A 26,819-nucleotide genomic window follows, 5' to 3' on the forward strand; every position below is an offset into this window, starting at 1 on the left:
TTAAACTATACAAAGCATATCTAAAATTGATTGTGGCTCTAAGTCATGGTTTTAGAGGCAGTCAGGCAAACCTAAGTGCATTTTAACATTGCTCTTCCTAATGGATTTTACAGGAAACAGTTGAGTTTCAAGCAGGAATAAAGGAAAAGCATATCTTGGAGGTTTAACTGTTGAACAGATGCAGTAAATGCGGCTTTGGAAATACAGCTGTCACTTTAGATATTTTATGCTGAGTTACCTATGTGACCCAGTAGCTAGAGCTGCTGACGTTAAAATATTTTTGTAATTCTGTTGAAAATAGATGCCATGAGAACTCTTAAAAACAGAGTAACATACCCATTATAAGACCTATTTTATTCTTTCCTCATTTTCATGATACCTAAATTTTTTGAAGACTGAAAATAATGAGAACTTATATAAAAAGGTACTTGTCTCTAGCACGATGGAAATTTTCATTTATGAGTTGTTAACATGTCAAACCAAATCAGAAATTCCTGATATCTTTATTACATTAAAGCAATGTTGCCTCTTGAGAAGGATTTAATTTTTTTACTCTTTTAAACTGGAAGTTGATCTTTTTTATGCAATGATGTGCAATTATTTTTCTCCTAATTCCTGATGGGCTTTTAATATATACATATTTATGTGTGTTTGTGTACACACATATCTATTAACATGTATATAAACATGTATATTTAAATACATGTATGTTTATCCTATGTACTAGAATAGTTAGTAGGTTATATCAAGGCATTGATTAGCTTCTGAAAATAGGCAAATATGTGTAACATGTTGAAATGTTTCTAACATCAGTGAAAAATATAAAATTTAAAAGTAACATGGGGCTGTAGAAGCTTGATTTATAATAATCATATTGGTACTTGAGACAGCACCAGAAATTTAATTAAGAATCATGTGATTTATTTCTTAATGAATGTAATATTCTCTAATAATGTCTGCCTAGATTCGTGTTATTCTAATTTCAAATTAAAACACTATAGAAAGCATAATTGACTTTTCACAAAATCAGTATATAAACTATCCACAGACTCTTGATCTCTAGCTCATCAAACAGCTTTAAAATCTAAACTATCTATATTATACTACATATACTAAATATGGATATATGACATTATTTTTATTGGAATATGTAGTAAAATTTTAAGTAGAAATATTAAATAATAAAATTAACGTATTTATAACAATCTGAAATGATTCTGAACTATGTGTAGTCAAGTAACCACTGTATATATTGTTTTCCTTTTAGAAAAACAAAATAATTCTGAAAGAAAGAAAACAAAGAAAAACATACTCCAGAATTCCTAATAGAACAGTAAGTACTTTAATGACACAATGATGATAATAAATCTGTAAAATTAGAGCTTACAAATGTCTTTTATAGAAACACTAACTTTTCCATTTTCTAAGATAATAAATTAGCAGAGTAAGCAAGTTGAGCCATCTCTTTCAATTTACTGGAGTAAACTGAAAATCATTTGTCCTATCATCTGCTTAGATAAGAGGGCAAAGTAATCTTTATGACACATTTATGGAGCAGAAAATGTTTATGATGACTCCATCATATCTTTTGACTAGCATAGTATCATCTTAAATTCTAAAGAAGAAAACAGTAATAAGCTAGATGTAATCAAAGTACCTCATTTTCTCCATATGTGATAAAAAATTTTTACTTACTTTGAACAAAATGTTAAATACTATTGATGTGCTTGGTTTATTTATAATCACTAAATTGGAATTATTAAAAAATGGCAGCTATCTTCAGGCTTAAAATCTACACGATATTATCATTAGTACATTTGTTTCTAATCTCACAACTTAACTAAAAATGTATTTCCTAGAAATGTATTTCCTTGCTATTATTTGATGATAATAATAGTTTCCCTAAATACGTTTTCACTAAGCAAAGTTAAGTACATGTTGATGTCAATCCTCATGGTAAAATTGGTGACAAAATAAAAATTTCAAGATGCAGGCAATTATAAATTTTGAATATGTGAATATGAAGAACAATAACATAAAGACAGAAAAGCAAAACCCATGTTTATGACCCATGTTGTATCACATTTAATACCATTGAGTTTGAAATGCAGTTTCAAATTCAGTGTTTCAAAAGTTTCAAACAAATATTAGAGTAAAACAGTATAATAAATTAACAAAATGAAAAATGTGTATCTTAATACATATCAAACTAGAGTCAAGTTCAATGAAAAAAATATAAGTTTGATATATAAAAAGTGAAAATTTCTAAATAATTTTTATAGGATGTATACAAATTATTCTTACATAATAAAATTTTTTAGCCCCCAAAGAACTTTGATGCATAAATTACATCTTAACTTTGAATGGTTGGATATAATTAATCATCATCACGATGATATAAATGAAGTTTTTCTGAAATATATTTTATTTATTTTTGAGATATGAGAGAGGCAGAGAGAACACCTGTTTCTTTTACCTGTTTGTCTGAAGATTATGTATGTTACAACTTCACACAAAGCACTCTGCCACTTACTTTTTGTTGTAGTTATGAATGGCTATATATTTTAAATCAGAAATCTATAAAATTTATAATTCAAAATTTTTACACTTTTAAAAACTGCTCTTTGATTTAAAAAATTAACTCTAAATGTATGAAAGTCTATTTTGAGTTTTCAGAGCAGGTTGTGAGCATGTTTACCTAGTTCTGGGTACAAGGATAATTTAAGAATCAGATTTTTCTGTCATATATAACAATTTTTGAAATTCTGAAAATCTGAGTGAGTTACAAGATATGAAATAAGTGAGAAAATTCTTTTTAACATAGAATTTTTTTTATCATCTTAATACCCAACATAGACAATGAAATCATTCAGCCAAAACAAACATTTTTAAACACCTAAAATATTAGACTGTCTTAAAGTTTTGTTTTTATATATATAATTCTGTTTGAAACATAATTTTGATTCTATGCAATACTCATTGAAAAATGGTTGAATTATTTTAAACTGAGAAGACCAGACATTTTTGTTTTAAGCTCTTTGTACAAGAAACAAGTAATATCTACTTCGTTCCCTCACAATTTCTCAGCCCTCTGAGTATAATTTCATGTGAAAAGCCATCAATGACTCATTTTCTGCTCTGACTTATGTGTAAGTTATTTGGTCTATTGTTCAGGTGTGACCTATATAAGTTATTTGACTGGAACTGTAATTTTCATAATTGTATTGAAATAGGATTTAGCCTAGCATACCTAGGAGAGATCTCATTCAAGTAATGAGATCTCCTGTTCATTTGGAGTAATCTTAGAAAAAATAACATACATGTTTCCAAAGAAGAAATTATGCCTCTTTTTATGCATTTTTATGTGGTTTGGAGCAGTTTTCATCTCATATTTTAATTGCCTATTATTTAATAATTATATGCTAAATCACTCACAAATTACATGCAAAGGAAAATGACTCAATTCAAGCCCATGTAATAAAAAGTATAAAATTTTTAAAAATTTTATCAGATATTGTGAAGAGGAATACTCTGACTTAAATGACATTATCAAAACATGAGAGTACTTAATATGTCTTAGCCACTAAAGAGCTCATGAGTTAGTGTTAGACAATAAATGGAATAAAACATGATATCAGATGAATATAATAGATAATATAGTGACATTTTATCTATAGACTGTGCATGTGTTGCTAGCCCATGAATGAGTTTTATGAATTGTATTTGAATCAAAACTTTATAAATGAAAGCTTTTTAGCACAGGAAAGCTCTACAAACCTCTTACAATTTTGCTTTTAAATTCATAGGTTAAGAACAAGTTGATAATTGATTAAAATATTACTATAATATTACTGAAGACATTTACAGCACATTGCATTTATTGCTCACAAAAGGTTTTTGTGCTTAAGAAAGAAATATAAGATAAAAGATAAAAATATAAGATGCATTCTTATAAGAATATAAGCATAAAAGACCATTGGAAAATGTATGCTAAAACACAGTTGACACTTGAACACCAACTCCCACGCAGTCCTAAAATTCCACGCCTAACTTTTAACTCGCCCAAAACGTAACTACTAATAGTGTACTGTTGACTGGATGTTATCAATAACATAAATAGTTGATTAACTCATATTTTTCATATTATGTGTATTATATAGTCTATTCCTAACAATAAAGTAGGAAAAGTGAAGAAAATGTTACTAAGAAAATCGTAAGGAAGAGAAAATGTATTTACTATTCATCAAGCGGAAGTAGATCATCATAAAGGTCTCCATCCTCCTCTTCACATTAACTAGGCTGAGGAGAAGGAAGAGGAGGGGTTGGTTTTACTGTCTCAGCAGTGGCAGAGGCAGAAGAAAACCTGTGGATAAGTGGACCTGCGTAGTTCAAACCCGTGTTGTTCAAGTGTCAACTATAGTCATCTTTCTTTTGATTGCTGAAGCTCAGTAGTACTTTCAAGAACGTCATAGTCTGCTCCTTATAAACTCTGATCATACTGGATGCTAATAATAAAGAGGGTGTGTTTAAAAACTCATTCAGATGCTCAGACATCCTTTTAGAAACTATTCATATTATCCTAGATTTCCTAAGCCTCTTTAATACAACTGGGAGTTGAGACACTCACTCAAAGTGTGACGATTACTAACAACCCTGCTTTCCTGAAAAACCAAATACAGCAAGAAGTTTTCAGTAAGAGTGATTCTAATGGAAAGCAGATTTTAACCAATAAAACATCTTGTGACTCATTAGAGAATAAATATTATTTGCAAATACCCCAAATGTTACCTACAAATGCTCCTGACAAGTTTTACTTAGTCAATATTTCCCTATTAGAAGTAATAAAGTCCTGCAATAAAAAAAACATAAGCCTGTGAGTGTGTGTAATAGTGGCATAAAGCTAGGAGAAAATGTAGAGGTCACCTATTCTAATATTTTCATTTTATAGAGGTTACCTCCTCTAATATTCTCATTCATATATGCGCTGAGAGGTCAAGCCATTTGCCTAAGCTCTTATATCTAGTGATAGAACTGAAAAAAAATCTGTGCTAATTAACTGCCCACCATTTTTTTCTATCTACCATATTAACTGAAAGTGCCGCTATTTAAAAATGTGTGTGTCAGAACTGTTAAAAAAAACCTCTTCTCCAAATTTAATCTTTTTTCAACCAAAACACTAGCGAAAATTTATGTAAATTATTGTTTGTCTAATCTCTAGTAGTCTAAAATTGTATTTTGATATAGTTTATTAGAACGATATTTATAAAGGTTATATATCTCCACTGTATAACCTTTATAAATAAATAAATATATATATGTATCTCCACTATGTATGTATAAAGAGAGCTCATTTATATAGGCATTTATTTATTTATATTTATATACATCTCTACTATATATAGAGAGAGGTAATCTGAGTCTTGACTTAATCCAACTCCATCTAATATTTATTAATGATAAGGAGTAAAGAAAAATAGCATATGCACATTAAGTTTTCATGAGCAGAGAATCCACCCGAGAAGGTGAGGACATTCAAGATTACACAGTTAAAAAAACTACTAGGTAATAATAATGTGTAATAATAATACATGCATGCAATCTGCCATCAGCAACACTTAAACAGTTATCTCAATGAGTCTCTATTTTCTCATCTGGGTAATGAAAAATGTCTGCCCAACATACTTCCAAGATTCTCTGGGATCAGATTAAATATATGAAGATCTTTACAGCGGTATTTAAGTTAAAATTCTTATATATATTATATAAATTCTTATGTATAAAATAATGCATATTAATTTTAATTAAAATTATTTTATAATATTGACAAAATTATTAAACATTCGATATCACTAATAAAATATATTGATTTTTAATTAAAAATAATTAAAATTTATATATATAATAAACACTTATTTTTAAATAAACAATAAGTATTATTACATAAAAACTTAGATTATTATTATGAAAAGAAGTTCTTTTTGTGAACATTTGCCTTGTTTTTGGAGTACCATGTGTCATTTTATAAAGGCATGTTTCTGAAAAAACCAAAGTTGTTGGTTGATTTTTGCTTTAGGCAATAATGATCATACAGAAAAAAAATTCCCTTTTTCTTGAATGTATAATTTATCTTTAATCCTGATCCGTGTTCCCACACGTAAGCCTAAGAGAGCTCATATATGGAAGGAAGGGAGTTGGGAAAGGAAAGGAAGCATTTACTGGGCTTTCATTTTGTGTCAGGTGTTTAGTAGGCATTGAACTAAATTTCATTTAATTATTCAAAGAACCCTTCTGATGTTTTAACGGTTTTACAGATGATGAAAATGCGGATTCAAAGGTTCATAAAGTTAGCTTACGTAGTATGCAACAGAGTTGCCATAAACTCCGGTCTCTCTGATTTCTCCTTTTCAAGTTAGGACTCAACTAAACAGGGACAACCAGTGAAAGTAAGGCATATTTCACCTTCCTATATGAATGTCTATGCAAAATACTTAATGTGTACACGTTACTTTACTTTACTACTTATCATCAATAAATAAGAGATTGAATCATGCATATTTGTCCTTCAGATGCTAAAAATAACCCATGGTAGGAGAATTTAATTATTAAAGACAGCAATCTTTTGATAGGAAAAGTAGAACCAAAATCAAAATGAATTATAGCCATAAGTATAAAAATTCACCTAAAGGAGAAAAACAGTATTTATTTTGTTTGTAAATAACAATACAGTGGATATTCACCATATATAATTAGGTTTTTATATATACTACATTATCGGGACTTATTTTCTTTAAAAACTTTGGTACCACTTTGGAAATTCATTCCTTTATTTATCCTTCATTCTTTATTCAACAGGCTGCTATTGATTACCCACGTATACATAGTTCCAGGTGTTCTAGATATAGGAATAAATAAAGCATAGTCCCTGTCATCAAGTAGTTTATATTTGGAATAATTACAAATATAAGAAAGTTTGCTTCATAAAGAGAATAAAAGTTATATTGACTATAAGTCATCGATTTCATTTTCAAGCTACTCATCTGATTAACCACAATCAGATTAAATTATGTTTTTATTTGTCAAATGATTCAGTGTTTTGTCACTTTCCTTGGATATTGACTAAAATGGGTTTCCCACAATCATCATTATTAGTGATAAAGCTAAACCATGTTTGACGATTTATAGTATTTTTTGATACACTAACAAAGGAGGCTTTTATAATCTTATTATAGCATAGTACTGGCTTTGGAAATTCTCTATATTCAAATGCCAACTCCACCACTGAGTAACTATGGGATATAGGACAATTTTTTAGACCTCTGTGTGTTTTGATTTCTCCACTGAGTAATTGTGATATTCAAATGAGTCAAATATAGGCAATGTCTTTGTTTATATAACAGTGTCTTGTTGATAGTAGTTACTGTATTCAAGTTAGCTATTATAATTAGTTGATAGAATTCAGTCCATTGTTTCTAAAACTTCTTATTAATTTTTTATTTGGAAGCTCTCATTGATATTAGTCTTTATTTTATTCTGAAAAACACTACCTTTCATCACTCTGATATATAAGTTGTCTAGTTAAAAGAGATAAAGTGAAAATTATTTAACCAGCATTTTTCGTTTTAAAAAAAAAATCATGTAAAGTTCAAAGTTAATAAGACTTCAAACGAAATGATTTAGCTATATGAATTATTAGTTTTGATCTGCTATAACATTATGATTTATTTACTTGTCTATACCAGGGTATTGCCTTGGGTTGCATTATTCTCCTTTGTAATTAAGAATGTTTGCACTGAATAAAAAACTGTATTCAAGTGCTGTTTCTGCCATTTATTACCTGCGTGTCTGCAGGAAGACAAAATAAGCTGCCTCAATGTCCTCTTCTATAAAAATGAAAATGAATCCTATTTTATAGGTTTCATATGAGAGTAATGACATATTTATTAACTGCTTATTACAGAAATTAATATAGTAACATAAGTAAAAATTAATGTTGTTATATTTGTTATTTAAAACATCTTAGTAATATCAAAGGGGCATTCTTTTATTTCAAATTTATTTATTATAAATTAACATCTTTTAAATTGTAAAACATAGTCGTGTACCACCTAACAACATTTCAGTCAGTGATGGACTGCATATACAGCAGTGACCCTTAAGATTATAACATCAGATTTTTACTGTACCTTTTCTGTTTAAATACACAGATACTACTGTGTTACAGTTGCCTACAGTATTCAGTACAGTGACATGTACAGGTTTGTAGCCCAGGAACAACAGGCTAAACCATACAGCCTAGGTGTGAGGTAGACTGTACCATCTAGGTTAGTATAAGTACACACTATGGTGTTCAACAACAACAAGACTGCCTAATGATACATTTCTCAGGATGTACCCCTGTCGTTGAGTGATTCATAACTGTATATAGAAGTCTAGATGGAATAAAGAGTAAGGGAAAGTGTAAAGGAAGAAAGAAAAGGAGAAAAGTCTGGTTGGAAATCTTGAACACAAGATGAAATATGGATTTGATAGAGTAGGATGCAGGCTTGCTTTGGGAGGAGTCCACCATGAACCCTCTCCTTGAAGGCCTCTTCCTTCTTAAACAAATACAGAAATTAGACAATCTCAATAGCATGACTCCCTTTCAGAAAGGTCAAGAGTAAGGCTTGAGAGTCTTCATAGCCCTAGAAGTAGGCTGAATCAGTGTGCATCATGGTGTGAAGGGTAGCAAAAATGCTTTCTATCTTACCATGAAATTATTTTCTTTGGAATAACAAAGGGACCCATTTTCTCCAGAGAAAATAGACCTAACCAAACTGTAGGCTGAGTAGATGTCCAGAAATAAATTGCATCCCACACATTGTTATTACATGCACCATTTTAAAGTTAAGGTTAGTAGGATGCCATTACTTGGCAACTCTTATTTTAAAAAATAGTAAAATTTTGTATGTGATGTCTGAAATTGAAATCGCAGCATTATTCTTTTACCAAAGAAATCTCAGTTGACAAAGATGCTTATTTTGCTGCATTTTTCCCTCATGATACAGAATACTGTTTCTCCTCATTTTAAAACCTCAATTAATTATCTTCAGATGAAAATTTTCATATTCACCATTTTAAGTGGCTTTGCTGTTTGAGTCACTCTTTTGCTGACACCATAAAAATCCCTTTACAATACTGACACGGGCTATCAGTCCTAACACCACTTCTTCTTTCCATGTAAAATCTTGTTAGGCCTCTAAAGATGAGTATATCCCAGTCTTAATAATAAGTATTCCTGTTTCAGCAGAAAATAATTCATAATAAATATCTTAGCATTTTCCTCCTTTCCTTGGAATTGAATCATTACAAATACTAACAATTTTAGTTCTTTTCTGTTCTGAAAGATGAAAAATCTGGTTCAGCATATGCTCCATTGTACATTTGAGCAATTTATGTCCCCTGTTCTTATGGTTAATATGAATTGCTTAATCCTGTGATTGTTTTTGTTTTCCATTTTCAAAGGGATCCTGGCAAAGCCTATGTTTATGAATTTGTACAAAATGTTTCAGACTAAGGAGAATGCCTCTAAACAAATGCTCAAAATACATTGGTTTCTAACTCATATGACCCCCCAAAGTGATATTATATGATTTTTCAATAGTCTGAAATATATTGTAAGAAATAATTCTTAGCAATAGTTTTGCAAGTTGCTCAGCATTTTTGCTTATCCGTTTTATATTTGCATGTGGCATTGGCACAATTTGCTATAACATCTCCTAGGACATTATATATTTTTATCAGGCATATACTATTTGAGCTATGAAGGTTAGTCTTAGATGTTCTTTCTCTTTTGTACTTTGAAAGATTTTTTTCTAATTTTAGACGAGGTTTTCTTAATACCCTCTATGTCTTAGACTCACCATGCAGGGATGTCCAAGGGAGAGAGTACAGTTATGGGTTCTCAGTTTCTGTTCCTGGTAGCGCCTTCCTCATCCTTCCTTTTGGCTTACCATTAGACACAGAAACCAAAAATTATGGCTTCAGGCTGCTAAAAGCCTGAAACAAAACGAAATAACAACAACAACAACAAAATAAGGCAGGTTGGACAAGCTCATGAGCATTACATATGTCACAATCTTTATAATAAATACCATTTTATTACAAAATGCAACAAAATAATTATTTGCATTATTCCTAGTAACATAATTCCAGAAAAAAAAATGGGTTTGAATAATTGTATACTTATGGATATATCCATTGTTCCCATTTTAAGAATTGAACAATTATTAGTGTGTTTTTTTGAAAGGCAAAGCCAGATTTGTCATTGAGACAGCTAAAAGAATGGAAGCAATACAGGCAGTCCCCAACTTATGAATGAGTCATATAACAAAATTCCTTTTAAGATGTTTTCTTTCCATTTTATAAGATGGCTATTCATCCAGAGTGGCCACACAAACAAACCTGTCAAAACCCACAGCTTATGCCAAATGACAATATTTTTAGCATTGGTTACGGCAACCGTGTGAGTGAGAGGGACACAAGGAAAAACAAGTTTCTCCATTTTTCCTGATACTCAGGTGACCCTGCCCAAAATGTGAAAAATAACTAAAGCTGGCTTTTCACACAGGCTTCTTTCTCTTTCTCACCTTTGTTTTCTTCCTGAGGTAATTCTGCTTCCCATCTGATATTCTCTAGCTGCCTTTTCTTTAAAGTGGTTTTGGCTTCCAATTTTCTAACCCAACTTGTCTCTTGATCAAAATGACTCAGTACAGCTGGTATGGGGAAATGTCTAAGGAAAAAGTAACTGGGCCAAAGTGTTCACACCAGCCCTGCATCCTGCATCTCCCCTCTGCTTCCCACCCCCACCCCACAATTGTTAATTTAAATAAACATATAACTTAAGGAATTTTTGACAGTGTGGGGTCCTGGAGTGATAAATGTATAGATAGTATGAGTGAAGATATTTGGATACAGGAACTGAGATAGGTGGGACTTCAGCCTTAAATGCAGCATCCCCTGCACTGCTCTTGAAGTGGTACATTTTCTTCAATACTATACTTAGAAGCCTATAGTTTCTTTATTTTTAATACATACACATTTTCCCAATGGGTCTTGGAAAGCTTATGATAGAATCTTTGTTAATGAGGTGTGTATGTCTGTTCTCACACTGCTAATAAAGATATACGCAACACTGGGTAATTTATAAAGGAAAGAGGTTTAACTGACTCACAGTTCCACATACCTGGGGAGGCCTCACAATCATGCCAGAAGGTGAATGGGGGGCAAAGGCATGTCTTATGTGGCGGCAGGCAAGGGAGCATGTGCAGAGGAACTCCTTTTTATAAAACCATCAGCTCTCATGAGACTTATTCACTATCACGGGAACAGCACAGGAAAGGCCTGCCCCCATAATTCAGTGACCTCCCATTGGGTCTCTCCCACAACAGGTGGGAATTATGGGAGCTACAATTCAAGATGAGATTTGGGTGGGGACACAACCAAACCATATCAAAATGTAACAGGCTAGAGAGAACTGCTTTCATTTTTTCTAAAATGTAAAAGTGAGTGTAAAATACATGATTATATAATATTGTTTACCTACATTTTAATTTTCATTCTTTTCAATACCTCAAATGTAAAACCATCCATTCATAAAGTAAATTTTAAGATTTACCTCTATATGAAGGAAATTGTTATTTGTATTAGCTATACCATTCCTTACACCTGGCCACCCGAAACAAGAAAATAATCAAGTTTTTAATTTTCAATTTTTTATCTTAACTCTGAATATAAATATAACTAAAATGTTTTCAGTAATAACTCCATGCACAGAGATCAAACAAATGCTGTACTTGTTGCGTGCTGGCATCAACAATTATGAAAGTGGCTTGATAAGGCCAGGCCAGTTCTTTGTACCCAGTTATACCAGGCTACTGTCAGACAGCCCCAGACAGCCCATCCCTCTGACCCCAGGGCTTATGGAAACAGTGGATGCTGGTAACTGAACACTTACTCCCTGCTGCATGCTTCCCATGTCATTTCATTCCTGTGAAGTGCATATTCATATCTGTATTTCATAAATGAGAAGACAGATTCTGAAAGGCAAACCAACTTGTTCAAAACAGCATAGCTTATAGATTTTGAGCCAGATGCAAACCAAAGTCTGTGTAATGCTAAAACCTGTACTCCTAGACATTATGCAAATTGTTTCATGGACTTAAACTGAAATAATATCTGATGAATTTCTCTTTGCGTAAGAGAGTAAGCTCCACAAGTGTGGCAGGCAGAGCATCCTCATATCTCAGAACCTGACACAGTGAAGGTGCTCAATGCTGGTTGAACCAAAGTGACAACTTTTTTACCCAGCTCTATCATAGCAGTAACTTTACTAAAAGTTCTCTGTTCCCTTATTTTTTTTCATAAAAGTTATCCATGTCCCTGAAAAAAACCTACGTCCCTGTAACAAAAAGCCTTTATTTTCAAGAGCTGTATCTTTAGCCCTTTTTTAAAATTGTGGTAAAATATATATAACATCAAATTTACCATCTTAACTTACATTGGAAAGTATACAGCTCAGTGGTATTAAGTACATTCACACTGTTATTCGATCATCAGCATCATCCACCTTCAGAATTTTTTCATCTTCCCAAAGTGAAATTCCATACATATCAAACAATAGCTCTCCATTCCCCCTCCCCACAGACCCTGGAAGCCACTGTTTTACCTTCAGTCTTGATGAACCTGACTATTCTAACTACCTCATATAAGTGGAATTATACAGTATTTTTCCTTTTGTAACTAAGTTATTTCACTTCATATATGGTCAAGGTTTATCCTTCTTATAGCATATGTTAAAATTTTCTTCCTTTTTAAGGCTGAATAATATTCCATTGTACATATATATCACATTTTGTTTATCCATTTATCTGATGATTTATTGAATAATGTAGTTGTCCAAAATGGAATATTTTTGCCAATTCTTTAATGGAAAGATAAGATGTAAATATAAAAATGCAATGAGTTCATGATTTTTAGAACATCTCTCTTTTTATATCATAAGTCCTAAAATTAATCATGGAAAACTAGTTCAGTTTAGGCAATCAGCAAAAGAAATAGATGGGTTTAAGATAATTTAGGATTTATGAGTTATAAATATGCCACATTTTAACTACTCAGGCTGGAATTAGCCTGTCTTCATTTGATTATCTGTTTTGATACATTGACTGTTCTTCAGAAGATTCGTGAAGCTAGGGGTATTTTTAAACTGCCACTTCTCTAAAATTAAATAGAATAATAGGGAGGGGAGCATTGATTCTAAATAAGAATGCAAATTTATAGCCATCAAGTTTTCTAATACTACCATGTAACTTCTAATCAGTGTGTTATGGAATATTCTTGTTCAAGAATTGGTGTTTCAGTGTTAAGTCAATAAGAAGGAAATAATCTATAGTTTTTAGTATTTTCAACAGCTTTCCTTATGTGCTCACCAATAATTTTTTAGCTGGCATTTATCAATGCAAGAGACACACTCAGTTACACATAGGTATATATCCTCTGATACACAAACATTATTCTCTAATCCACTAATCCTTACACTGAAAAGTAGATGTCATCACCATTTTACAAATGGGGAAGCAGAGGATCAGAAAGGTTAAATGACTTTCTCAGTTAATAACTGGCAGAGTCAGCATTTGAGAACAGGACTTCTAGATACACGGCTGCTGCTCTGTCACCTCACACTTCTGGGCCACAAAAATGAATGGGACAGTCTCCACCCTGGAGTAATTTATATTATACTGGAATGGATGGGCATTTTTAACTAACTAAAACATAATAGTATGAAGATTAGAAGTGCTTTGGAAGCCAGCAGGTAGACATAGCTTAATAGTGCCTGAAAAGCTTGGCAAATGAAAGGGCATTCCATCTTGGCCTTACATGACTTCCTTCCATGCTGGTTTTCCATTTTAATTAGTAAAGAATTTAGTTAAGCACATAGGACAATTGGTTAAAGTTGAAGCTGTAATGAGATCATGAAGGTTAAATTAAAGTATTTGAAGTTTATCTCTTAGCAGTGGAAAACAAATGTTTTAATGTTTTCATTCTTGTTATTTTTTTCTGCTTAATCTACCATTCTGCAGAAGGCTTAGTAATAGAACAATAGTAGGAGAAGAAAAAGATATTTTTAAAAAAGAGAATCCTTGTATGAGCCTATGCTAGTTTATTTTAATGTTCTTGCATTGTATACATGATTAAAGATTTTAAGTTTATGACTTTGCATGTTGATCAGAGTTATCATTTCCCTCAAGTACTGCTCAATAACATGATCCATAATGACATTTTGTTGTTATTTTCTGACCTGTTGGGTGAGGCACTAAAGCCAGCTTCCCTAGGTCTATGTAGCTTTAAGTTACTGCAGTGAGGAAATTTCACAGTGCTGTCATGCTTTTGGTTAATACAGTTTTGTGTTTTGCTTGGGAAAGACAATTCTGAGAGTGTCCTATTGATTCAGATGTTTTCTGACAGTAGCTGCCTACCAGGTTTGCCTTCATTGACTTTTCAATGTTCTGTTACAAATAACTTGCATGTACAATTTGATAGTGAAAAGCCTAGAAGGTTCCCCACTGTGCATGAAGTTAGAGCAGCCCTGAGCCATGGGGTGGTGAGTGCTTATTATCATTCTGAAAATCATCCACTTGTCCTGGGCTGTTGCCGTAAAAGGGTTGTGTTTTCTCTGTTATTCTTTTTTCTTCTACTGCTTCTTTTATTCTTTCAGACATTCCAATGCACTTCTTATTCTTTAAAAGTTTAAACTTCATTCTTAAAAATTCCCCATGGTGACTGAAACTTGAAATATAAAGTCACAGGTGTTTTCTGATATTTTTGAACACATGGAACGCGAGATGGCTTGGATTGCAAGTACTTATTTTGTTAGTACAATTTAAAAGAATCTCTTCTGTGAGATTTTTCTAAAATGGTGAATGGTTAGAAATGTCTTTTATAATCTTAATAAAAATAACTACCATTTATCGAATGCCTACCATCTGCCAAGTTCTGTGCTTAGCAACTATCATGTTATCTATAATATTGACAGCTCTGTAAGGTAGTATCATTAAACCATTTACAGATAAAGAAACAAAGACTCTGAGAAGTTAAGTGACTTGTCCAAGACAAGAGTGATTACTTCTATCTTTCTAATTGTGGTTGACTTCTACTTACTAAAAATGAGAGTAATATCATTTGGGTTTGCAGAGCACTTCGCAGTTTCACATATGCCACCTCCTTTAACCTCACAAAACTGATAGCTATATTTTGCAGTTCGCCTTAATGTTTGTGAGACCATCTTGAGGCTTTAGATCAGAAATGGAGTATGAATTTTCTTGTGCTGAAATATGACCTTTTGTTAAGTTAGCATCATTTGCAAAATGGCTTCATTTCTACCATTACTAGTTTATTTTATCAGGGGAGAAGGCAGCTGGAGAACTTGCCTGTCGATGCCCTTGAAGAGTTTGTGGGATTATGTTTACCCAGACAACAGTTGCCTGTAGCAAAAGTATAATAATGTTTTTGAAACCCAACTGCTCTGCCCCTGAAAACTATGTAGGAAATACTTACATAGCTGCTGTTTCCTGCTGTCTCCTCCCAGGATCCCAGCCCGTGGCATCTCTGCCTTTCAAAGATATTCCACTGTGCAGTCTGTCCCTATGTCTGCTTGTAAACCAAAGCATAATGTTCATTTATACACATAAGTGGTGGAGGGGGAAGGAGAACCTTATAGAATTACAAATAAGATAATATTATAATGGGTAATAAGTACATTTCTGCCTCATCACCAGTATTTCCAAAACTCAATGGCATCAAATTCTCTGAAATAATTTAGGGCTGTGAAATGGGAATTGGGTAAAGAAAATAAGTAAAAAAGGTTGTTGAACTCAATCGGGAAAAATAATAAAACAAATACAGTAACAGGTACACTACCCTCCTCTATCCCCCATGGGAACACCAAAGCAAACCCACTCACCCTTCCAAAAAATATCATTACTTTCAGATACCAGAGTTTTGACCCAGGACTCTAACCTCACTTTTCCTGACCTAACTCCTCCTAGGTGAGGTTAATTTCTCCCTCTCTTCTCTATTCTCAAAGCACCTAGGACATGCCTCTACTTCAGTATCCATCTTCTCTACTGGATATGAGCAAAAAGAGCCTCCTCCTCATCCCTACCATTCTGGAGAACAGTCCATCACTCGGAGCACAAAGCTTAGTGCACAGTAGATGAATCTATTCAGCCATGCAACAGCACCAGACCTTCTGCTAGTACTGAGTGCGACACTCAGAGAATGTTTAAAGAAATGAGGAACAAAGAAAGGGAGTGAAGAAGGCAGGGAATGTAGGAATGAGAGAGACAGGGAAGAAAAGACTAAAGGAGGAAGGAAAGAGGAAGTGAGGAAGGAAAGAAAGAAGAAAGCTTGGCCCAAGATGTGAATAAGAATGTAATGATTTCCTTTATCACATAGTATTTCACATAATACCTATTGTTTACTTTCAGCAAAGAAATTTATTTTGAGAATATGAATATTTCAGAGGGATAATTCACAGTGGAGATGGGGTAAATCATTTGTAGAAGACTAGAAATCAGTTTTTAAATGTTTCTCTTTCCACTAATTTCGAAGTATATTTTTCTTGTTACTAAAATATTTCCACTTTTATATACGTGAAGATAAAACTTTTGCTTACTCCTTAGCTAATGAATTTTATAAACAAACTCTTTTATATGTTTTTATAATATAATATGTGAAATGAGAAGACTAAGGGATTTTACCCACCACCTACATATTACCATATTAAAATATTGCTGAATAAAGTAAACCCTACCATAAAAGTGTGTGTGTGTGGGGTGGGGGGTATGATTTTTCTTTTTTGTCTATGAAACAGATTATGCTAATTTATGCCAGCACTTCTAATAACAACTAACTATTCTGCACCCCAAACACACACACACACGCGCACACACACACACACACACACACACACACCATCTACTCTTCTCTCTCCTGCTCCAGTACTCTGTAGCATTGGTTTAGTTTTTCTCTTTTATTCCCTTAGCCCCACTCTTTAGGCCAAAAAAAAAGGAAAGAAAGAAAGACAAGGAAACCTTTCATTCTCATTTCTAGGGCTCTTAGGGGTTGCATGCTGCCACTCTACCATTCTTCACACAATCCAATTAGAAACTCAAGGGTGGCCAGCATAGTGGCTTGTGCCTGTAATCCCACACTTTGGGAGGCTGAGGTGAGTGAATCGCTTCAGACCAGGAGTTTGAGATCAGCCTGGGTAACATGGTGAAAACCCGTCCTCACAAAAAGTAAAAACAAACAACAACAAAAATGGCCGGCATTGTAACACACACCTGTAGTTCCAGATACTAGTGAGGTGGGAGGGTCGCTCGAGTCCAGGAGGTGAAGGATACAGGCTGTAGTGAGCCTTTAGTGTGCCACTGCACTCCAGCCTGGGCGATGGAGCCAGACTCTGTCCCAAAAAAGAGGAGGGGAGGGGAGAGGCACAAAGGTGCCATGCGTATCAGAGGATGCTTTCTTGTCTGCTTAATCTCAAATCTGGCCATACATTTGAATATCAAATAAAGCTGATAGTCTCATTTTCTTCCTCTCTACTGAAAAACAATCTATCCCAGTGACAATAGTTAGCAGTCACTGCAGGCAAGATGACAAACAGGAAAACAAAACATATCTTGAGGGGAAAAAAAAAAAGTCGAGGATGATTTTGAGTATTTATTATATTGTCTTGAAATCCATCATAATGACTTCTCAAATTCTTAATCAAATCTGACCAAAATGTGCTCCCACTATTTTGAGGTCTATAGGAAAGTCAAAATGATACAATTTCTCATTTTATCATTATTTTTTGTGCACTTATGTGCACAGAAGATACTGTGTGAATTGGTTTGAAGTTTTCCTTCTTTTCACTATCTTATGGCTTAATTGGTAATGAGCAGCAAATTTTAAAAGATTAAAAATTACAGGGAGAAGGGGAGAGGAAATTTAGTGCCCTAGATAGAGTGACAAAAATTACAAGAGAACAAAGTAATTATTCACAATATGGGAAAAAGATATAAATGAATTGAATTATGAGTCAGACAGAAAAGACCACACAAATATATACCTACATGCAGGATCATACACAAACACAAATACACATGTACCCACACAAAGACATGCACACACAGTCTACAATACCCACATATCATCCACCCACACAAATGCAGTGACCACACATTTGCGCACATGCTCACAAACACTCTCACCCAAACATGGCAAAATTATGCTCCCAATTTAATTAGCAAAGAATACATTTTACCAGAAGCAAGGTAAACACCACATAGGATAGTAGCATATATCAGAGTATCTTCCCTTGATCCCCAGAGTCCTTGAGGGGGCTCACAACCGCCTATGAACTGGACATGTAAGCAAACCTATAAACCTTAATTATTTCTGCAACACTGAACTTTTATATGCCAGAGGTACAGCATAATTTCAGAAAATCTTAAACTTCCAGTCTTTGTGAATCTGATTAAGTATCACATTTCTTGATTCTCAAAAAAAAACACAAAAAACTCAGTGACATGGAGGCCATGTCATCATCTGGGGAGAGAGAGAGAGCAGAGTCAGTGAGCAAACGCTATGAGCAAAATGGCATTATCTTGCAGTAAATATTGTGAATTATACTTAATCGAATATTCAATTTATAAATAGGAATAATTAATAATTAATGCCTAATTAGAAATAAATGAAATAATATTGGTAACATAGCTAATACAATGCCTGGCACATAAAAGATGCTTTAAAAAACAGAATGTGGAAAGGTGAGACAGATTTTCACTTCTTTGTTATGATGATGATTATCCAGTTGCTTTTGGTTTGGTTGGTTTCCCTCGCATAATCCATTAGCTTAAACTAATTGCATTTTCTAACTTGATCACCATTTAGAGTCCTAAGATGTATTTATATGGGCTACTGAATCTGCACTCATATGTCTATGAAACCTGAATAAAACCTTAAAATTATCAGGCATAGGTTGGAAATACACATTACATGAGTGTTACTATACATTGCCTTGACGCAGTGTGCTTTGGGATCATAGATCAAAATGGTGGGAAAACCTTCCTGCCACAACAAGCCAGTTAGTTTGTCCCACTGTGAGATTCTCCCCCAGCTTACAAAATAGACATGCTTTTTCCAAAGTGTTTCTTTTAATTTGTTGAAATGTCAAGAAGAGCCTAATGTCATAGATTTTGATGAAAGGTAGTTTTCCCTTATCAAAATCATACAGCTCATACCTATCCATTTTTTTCAAATGTCCATTGTGCAAAAATAGTCTTTATGGGTATTGAACTTCTACAGTTGACTTTAAATTCTGCTCTGTATATTGAGCAGAAAAATAGTCATGGGGAACTGTGGAATTGGAATTTGAAGGTGTGTATTTCAATGCCGTTTAAATATTAAAAGTAGCCCATCAATATAAATATAAATATATCAATATAAATACAGCCGTTTTCTAGAGTCACTTAGTTCCAAGAGGCTTTTCTTTTTTAATATCTAAGATGCTTTACTTGGAGTTCCTTAGAGAAAAATTTCTTCAAATGCTAAGATATAAAAACCATAGCTTTCCAAAAAGATTTACATTAACTTTGAAACAAATAACTAACATGGTATGAATGGAAGTGAGGCCAGGCAATTAGTTTGTAAGGAGACCTTGTAATGTAGAGGTGGAGGGGATTCCAGGCAAAACATCAATACCAACTGCACTTTTTTGCTCTGTGGTGTAGAAAGGCAGATGAGAGAAATAGGGACATGGACACAGGTCCTGAACTTTAAAGATTCACTTAAATTTCCCCACTTCTTTATCCTGGCATGCATCCTCCCCTAGGATCAGACTGCCCTGGGCTGGAAATAAAGACTCAGAAGATACTTGTTGAAGACCACACAGATCAAGTAGTAATCATTGTAGAACATATATGTGCTGCCGTATTTCAGGGCTGAATGTAATTATTTGGCAATATCACCTCCACGTTTTTATTTCCACAAAGACGCACCCATGCGATAAGCCTTAAAGAAGGTGACAGCAATAGATATTATTTCCAGAGCTCCTGCCATGCTTTGGATTACAATCTTATCAATTTGGGTTGAAGTTGCAAAAAATTCAGGCCAAAAATGAACTTTGAGTATTTTATGAAACCCAAACACACTTGTCAAACCTAACCATGCAAAACAGCCCAAATTAAGTCAACTTTCAATCTGGTTTTGTGCCAAACAGAATGAAGCCTCTGGTGGGCTGAACAGCTCTATTTCCTGCTTTCAATTTTGGAGAGTCCAATTAGTAAATTAAACTTTAAAAAGCTGTCTAAAATAATTAATTAGGTCATAATTATTCAGAAGCATATTTTATAGTGTACTCTAATCTAGTATCTAGTCTAAATACTTGAAAAGGGTATCAATTTCATTATTACAGAATTAATTATAATTGGGCCTAATCCTTTGGTGATGAACGTTGAAAAAATACTCTGGGGATAAACTGTTCACATACGAAAAGTGGATAAATTCTTTCAGAGCTCAAGAATAATAGTTATGCTCTAGAAGTGTTTTCTGCTTATATTAATTCCTTTATTAAAATCCTTACAGATATCACCCAACAAATAAAAGTTTCATAGGAAAAAAAGCCCTCTGTTTAAATGAGTTTATCACATATGGACAACTGATTTTCCTCCTACTCTATCCCAAACATTTTCCATAATCAGTACATTGGCACAGAAAAGAAACAGGGAGAACCATCCTGCCAGGCATGTTAGCTCATGCCTATAATCCCAGCACTTTAGGCGGCTGAGCCAGGAGAATCGTTTGAACTCAGGAGTTCATGACCAGCCTGGGCAGCATAGTGAGATCCATGTGGGAAAAATTTTGCTGTTTCTTTAACTTCCTTCTCCTTTCTTCCTAATGTTCTTTTATGACCTAGCAAATCAAATTTTAAAACTCAGCATATCATAAATAATGACACCAGAGATCAGTATAGCTTACCTGTTTCCATCTATGTCAGAGAGAAGAAATAAATACAGACCATTTCAGTACCCTTCCTGCATATATAGGCCAAGGAGAATTATAAAGCCAAAGCTCTAGAGTTCAATAAAGGAAAGGCAGTTAGTGATTATAGTTTTATGAGTAAATTGTTGTAGTGAATTAATGCATTTTTCAGAAGAAAGAGAATAGGAATGGCAGGTGTTCATCTATAAATGGTGATGAACAATGTGAAACCAAGACCACAAGTAATAGTTCTGGTAAGGATTTCACAAGAGTATAAACCACAGCAGCTAAAAACAAAACTTACATCCACAAGTAGACAAGTTAATCAGAAACATATTTTATGCACTGTTTCTTCTATATTTTCAGGCTTCACAAAATATATTATATACATAACTAAGGCCATAATGCTGACTTAAGCTCTTATTTAAATATATTTGTTGAAAATATTTCACAAACTTTTTCAGAACATATGTTCTTTTTATATTTGTCTATACACATTTCTATGTTTTTCGATTGTGTTTGGATGTTGAGACTCTAAGTGATTTCTCTATTTATGGATATTATAATATTAATTTTAATACGAATTAAAAATTTTAAAAATATAAAAAGGAATCTAAAAGTCCCTGTAATGTAGAATGATGGCTACTAACTACGACTTACATGTGACTTGACATTGATAGAAAAATATCCAAGTATGTCTACAAATGAACACATAATAAGTATGAACTAAGGATATTGTCAGATGTTAAAATCCCTTTCTGGATCTCAGTTGTCTTGGCAAACATAACTGTTGTGCTACTCTTTGTATTTTAATGAGAGTAAAGTGTTTGGGTGAAAGAATAATTTTTACTTTTATCTCTTTCCAAAAATACACACAATGCTGTTTTGAGATGCAAAATGGAAAAATTGAATTGAATAGAATTAAGTCTCATTGTCCACCAGAATCAATAAATAATAAATGAGAAAAATAAAGAGATGCCCAATATAACCTTGAACATAATGCTTTGCAGGGTTATAAGAGTTTTCAAATGCCTTTCATTTTCATCCTTTTAAATTTTTCGAAAGCTAATTAAGGTGTCATAGGTAAATAATAATGCTTCCATTAAAACCAAAGCCTATTCTTTGAAGGCTGTTTATCACCCATTTCTGCTATTTTATATAACCATAGTGGACCTACCAATACACCCAATGAGTGGCATACAAACTGATAAAGATAGACCCAGGAATCTAGATCCACATCCATCAGTGTGAGAATAGCAACATTTTTGCCTCCAAAATGCTTTATAGACCTCAAGAAATTCTAACAACACTCCTGAGAGAACATTTGCTCTTATTAACAATTTCTAGTGATAAATTAATGGCTGATTAATTTGCCCAAGGACAAAGAAAGTTAGATTATGGTTTTCAGGCTTTTTTAGTCTAATTGATTATTAGCATTGCATTATCTCTTTTTAAACCTTGAAGGTCTTTTTGTTCTCTTAAAAATGCGGCAATCTTTGCTATTGTAAATCTACATTGTGGCTATACTTGTACTTGAGGTTACACTTCTATTGTAAGTTCCTATTTCCAACATCAAGATTTTTAGGCATTTTTCTCTTCTTTTTCTCTTTTTTTAAAGTTTTACTTTATTCTGGAAAGCTAAACTAGAAAGATGTACTAAAGATTGTTTGGCATTGGGTACACTTGAACATAAACATGGGAACAACAGACACTGGGGATTACTGAAGAGAAGAGACAGGGACAGGGGCAAGGCTGAGCAACTACATATTAGGTACTATGGTCACTACCTGAGTGACAGATCATTTATTCTCGAAACCTCAATATCATGCAGTATACTTTGGTAACAAACTGCATGGGTGCCCTCTGAATCTGAAATAAAAGTTGAAAGGAAAAAAAAAGAAATAAAATTGTTTGGTTTTGTTTCAATTCACCAAAATTTGAAATAAAGTAATAGCTGCAAGTAGTAAAAAATAGTCTACGCTATGTGTACATAAGAGTAGATAACTCAAACCTCGGTTCCCCTCTAAACACAAACTCTAAATAAAGGAAGAGAGTTCTGCCCTTCAAAAGTGAAGATATATAGACAAAAGAAACAAATATCTTAAAATGCTGAGCCTCATTCTTTTCAAAAAATATTTAAATAAATAGAAAAACAACATAAAAATAGAATTCATGGTGTGCGTTTGAGAGCAACAGACCCTTTTTCAGTATATTATTGGCTGGAAGTATACAGAAATCTTTGTAAATTTTATTTAAAAATAATTTATTGGCTAATTCAAGATTTTATTTACTACTTTCTATGCCAGACGCTATTATGAGTTCTGAAGTTACAATAATAAATGATAATGAACTTTGTCCTTAAAAAGCTCACAGTCTAAGAGAGTGGGGGAACCCAAATATAATAAATCTGTGCTAAAAGAGTACAAGGGAAGAAGTAATTATTAATACTTCTGTGGACAATAAACATTATTATAGATCAGAAAACTGGATCCCAAAGCCTAAATTTGATTAAATGCCTACTATATTTGTTTGCTACCATAACAAACCACCAATTTGCATAGCCTCAACGAAAGAAATTTATTCTCTCACAGTTCTGAAGGCTAGAAATCCAAACTCAAGATGTCAGTCAGGCAGTGCTTCCTCTGAACCCTTCTAGGGAAGGCTCCTTCCTTGCTTGTTCCAGCTTCTGGTAGCCCCAGGCACTTCTTGCCTGTGGCAACATAACTCTAATTGCTGTCTCTGTCTTCACATGGCTGTCTTCCCTCATTGTATGTGTCTCTGCTGTTCATTTAAGAACACCAGTTATATTGGACTTAAGGCCGACACTACTCAAAAATGACTTCACCTTAATTACATCTGCAAAGATCCTATTTCCAAATAAAGTCATATTCATAGATACTAGGGATTAGGACTTGAACATATCTTTTTGAGAGGTGCAATTCAACACAAAACTCTTAACTCAGTTAGGTGCTCAGTAAAACACTGGATTTTGCCATTCTGAATGTAAAAGGTAATGATTTAATTAAAACATCAGTAAAATGACATATTAGTGTTTTGCAGTTTACAGTTCTATATATAGGCATATATATACACAGCTGTCATTATTTCATTATTATCTAAGAATTTCTTATTCTGTCTTTAAATATAAAAAGGATGATCTTCTCTGAACAATAAAAAGGATAAACTAAATTTAATTACCAATTAAAGATGGGGGTAGAAAAGAGCAACAACACTCTAGAACAGTTTAATCATGGATATTGTGTAATCTCTCTCTCTCGTAGTTTGTTTATACCAGGAGACTAATGAAATAGAATGATAAAATCTTGTCCAGAGATGATGAGGAGTATTAAATGACATCCTGTTCATTTAATGTGAATATAATAAACTTTAAAGTCAAAAATGTGAATATAATAAAGTTTAAGATTTTTGAAAATACAACACATAAGCATAAATACATAGATAAGATTAACACATTGTATCTATAAGTTATTTAAATTTATATACATATCCAACCTGAAAACTGTTCAATATTTGAGTTTTTTATAGTGTCTAAGAATGCATAAATGATACGCAAAAATATTTTCAATTTTTTGCTTACCATAGTTGAATGTTACAAACTTACTGTATCGAGCAAATTCCAAACTATCTGCTAGAACTTGCAGAGAAAACAAAATGTTTTCCATGACAGCAAGAGATAAATGATTATTTAATTATTATATTAAGAGATTTAAGCAAGATGAGAATTAAGGATGGGATGGATATTCCAGAGAAATGGGACGATTAATTCATTCAATTTATATATGTTGAGATTCTGCTTTATACCAGGCACTGGTCAAGGTATTGGGAACACAGCAATGAACACAATGTTCCAAGTCTCTGCCCTCAAATAGGTTAACCTCAAGTAGCTTAGATTCTAGGTGAAGGAGTAAGGGGAAGGAAGGGAAAAGGGATGAATTATAGATAAACAACAAATAAATTTTTAGTACAAGTATGTTCCATGCAATATTTGGGACACTTATTAATTAAACAGTGAATAAGTTGTCAGAATTAGTAATGGCAAGGACAAGTAATAATATTTTTCATGTCTGATGCAATAGTTAGAACGTAATTTTTTTTTAAGAGACAGGGTCTCACTCTGTCATCATGCGGGGGTGCAGTGATGCCATCATAGCTCACTGCAGGCTTGAACACCTCGACTCAAGCCATCTTCCCACCTCGGCCTCTCTAGTAGCTGGGACCATGGGTGCATGCCACCACGCCTGGATAGGACATAATTAACTAAAAAGGTTTTTGTTGTTTGTCTGAAGTTCAAATTTAACTGGATGCCTTGTGTTTTCATTTGCTCCATCGAACCATCTTAACAGGAGGAGAGAGCAAATAAAGGCATTTTTACAAGTAGTATGTCATAGAGTGATAAATGCTTTGGAGAAAATAAGGCAAGGTTAGGCTAATTCAGAATGTTGTGAGGAGTGGGGGATCCCTACTCCATATATCAGAGGGATGACCTCTCCAATAACGAAGCATTTCAGCAGAGACTTGAAGGAAGTGAGAATGTGGTCCAAGCCACCAGAGTCTTCCTGGCTTGGCTAGAAGGACAGCAGGTGAAAATCCCTGAGGCAGGAGAGTGGTAGGTATTTCCAGGAACAGACAGTCCAGTGAACTGGAGCAGAGGGAGGAAGGAGAAAAGCACATTTTTTGCTTCCTTTGCAGTATCTGTTGTTAGCCAGAATCACTTCTTCGACATTAATCAAAACCTGACCTTCAGCTGTATGTATCTGCTCACCTCTGTCTGCCTGTCTCTCTTTTTCTGTCTCTCCCTTTTTCTCTGCCTCTCAGCACAGGCACCTATCTATCTTCATATATAGCTGACGTATAGACCAAACACAAAGTAATGTCTGCTGCAAGAAAAAATAATGAGCAACTTAATTAATCCAGGCCGTATTTACACTCACGTTGTCAATTTTGATCATTTGCTTATTTAACTAAATCGTTCTGCTTTCTTTCCAGTCATTAGCTTCCATCTATAAATAATAATGTGTTCACATTCCATAAGTATGTTAGAGTTTCACGAATTTTGCATTTTGCAATAGAGACCAAGACTCTGGAGTGTTTTTATTTAATGAAACCTCTAATCAGATCCTGTGGATTTACTAGTAAGTAATCTTTAAAATAACACCCTATACAGGACTTTCATACCCCAATTTGTTAAACTCATCTTTGGTTTTGAAAATCGCCCTCTATTTAACATTCTGTCACACTATATGCTGCCTCGCTCCTGCAGCCCCCATCCCACACAGCTGTGGTCTACATGGCCCCAACATGTGGATTCAGTACTGCCCCCTCCCCCAATTGTAAATGAGAGGTTTAAAAGGCTCCAGATCCAAGTGACACATGCAGCATTTGTGTTGAGGTTCTGTCTCCATCTTTGTGCCTAAATCTCGGTATAGTCCCTAGAAGCCTGGAACCCTACCTTTCTCCTCTTGTTAACTTCTTAAAAACTCTACTTGTTCTCTGATTTCTATCCTAGTTGCTGATAGAATATCACCTGCTAATAAAATTTTCTGAATAAAATGTCATAATATGAATCGTCCTTCATTCTTGAGTTTTGCTTACTCATGAACTGTGACATCCTATGCCAGCTTGTCAGACTCCTATTCTTGACTTTTCTCTAGACCTGTACCCTGCTATTATCATGCTTCTTGACACAGGCCAAGGTTTGCCTTATAGACTAAACTTTCTCTGAGCATCAGCTGACG

At 33.6% G+C, this 26,819-nt stretch overlaps 1 protein-coding gene across 2 annotated transcripts in view; it reads left to right on the forward strand.

The window, feature by feature from the left end:
• SYT1 (synaptotagmin 1) overlaps positions 1–26,819 on the forward strand; it is a 594,417-nt gene that overhangs the window by 176,732 nt on the left and 390,866 nt on the right. For both annotated transcript variants that reach the window (XM_001084620.4, XM_015152348.3), the window contains exon 3: positions 1,268–1,333. The gene's annotated coding sequence lies outside the window, so the exon portion shown is untranslated. The remainder of the gene's footprint in view (positions 1–1,267; positions 1,334–26,819) is intronic.

The sequence above is a fragment of the Macaca mulatta genome, chromosome 11, assembly GCF_049350105.2.
Source record: "Macaca mulatta isolate MMU2019108-1 chromosome 11, T2T-MMU8v2.0, whole genome shotgun sequence".
In the NCBI taxonomy this organism is placed as follows: domain Eukaryota; kingdom Metazoa; phylum Chordata; class Mammalia; order Primates; family Cercopithecidae; genus Macaca; species Macaca mulatta.